Here is a 1,411-nt window from a genome sequence, read left to right on the forward strand (position 1 = left end):
CCTCCCCTCCCCTCCCCTCCCCTCTCTTCTCTTCTCTTCTTTTGGTATGGGTACTGGCATGAATGTATATGCACCACATGTGTGCCTAGTGCCTACAGAAGAGAGAGAGATCATTGGATCTCCTGGACTTGGAGTTACAGATGGTTTTATGAAGTTCAGTGTGGGTCCTGAAAAGGGAACTCAGGTGCTTTTAAAGAACTACTGAATTTTCTCATCAACCCCAAACCGCACTTTACATGTTCAGTTGCTAAAGAAGATAAAGTTGTAAACATACAGGATTGATTGGTTTGTGTGTGTGTTAAGCAGGATTACTGGATTATGTTTGGAGAGTATGGTTAGTTTTATATTAAACCATCCAATGGTTGATCAATGTGCTGTTTTGAACCCTCCTACTGATGGATGAGCATTCCTGCTGCTCTACTTTTTTTTTTTCAACAAGATTTGTTACAGTGCAGAGAATAAGAGACTGCAGAATGCTCAGGCTTAAAGGAAGCAGATATGCTGCCCTCCACCCCAGGCTCGGGGATCGCTGAAGGAAAGCAGTAAAATGAATGCAAGAGCGAGAAGTATTAGATAACAAGAAGGCATTTTCTGGGCATAGCAGGGCAGCTGCACATATGAGCTCACAGTAGCTCTGAAAGCATGCACAAAATACGTGCAAATCCTCTTGAGCTCTTTGTATATATTGGATATTAGTTACCTATCAGATTTAGGATTGGTAAAAATTCTTTCCCAATCTGTTGGTGGCCTCTTTGTCTTATTGACAGTGTCTTTTGCCTTACAGAAGCTTTGTAATTTTATGAGGTCCCATTTGTTGATTCTTGATCTTACAGCACATTGCTGTTCTGTTAAGGAATTTTTCCCCTGTGCCCATATCTTTGAGGCTTTCCCCCACTTTCTCCTCTCTATATATTTCAGTGTCTCTGGTTTTATGTGGAGGTCTTTGATGTACTTAGACTTGAGCTTTGTACAAGGAGATAAGAATGGATCAATTCACATTCTTCTACATGATAACCGCCAGTTGTGTCAGCACCATTTGTTGAAAATGCTGTCCTTTTTCCACTGGATGGTTTTAGCTCCTTTGTCAAAGATCAGGTAACCATAGGTGTGTGGGTTCACTTCTGGGTCTTCAATTCTATTCCATGGGTCTACCTGTCTGTCACTGTACCAGTACCATGCAGTTTTTATCACAATTGCTCTGTAGTACAGCTTAAGGTCAGGCATGGTGATTCCCACAGAGGTTCTTTTATTGTTAAGAATAGTTTTTGCTATCCTAGGTTTCTTGTTATTCCAGATGAATTTGCAAATTGCCCTTTCTAATTCAGTGAAGAATTGAGTTGGAATTTTGAGCTCACGAAGCTGACCTCCAAAAATTCAAATAACCCCATTAAAAATGGGGTACAGAGCTAAA

The sequence above is a fragment of the Mus pahari genome, chromosome 8 (assembly GCF_900095145.1).
Source record: "Mus pahari chromosome 8, PAHARI_EIJ_v1.1, whole genome shotgun sequence".
In the NCBI taxonomy this organism is placed as follows: domain Eukaryota; kingdom Metazoa; phylum Chordata; class Mammalia; order Rodentia; family Muridae; genus Mus; species Mus pahari.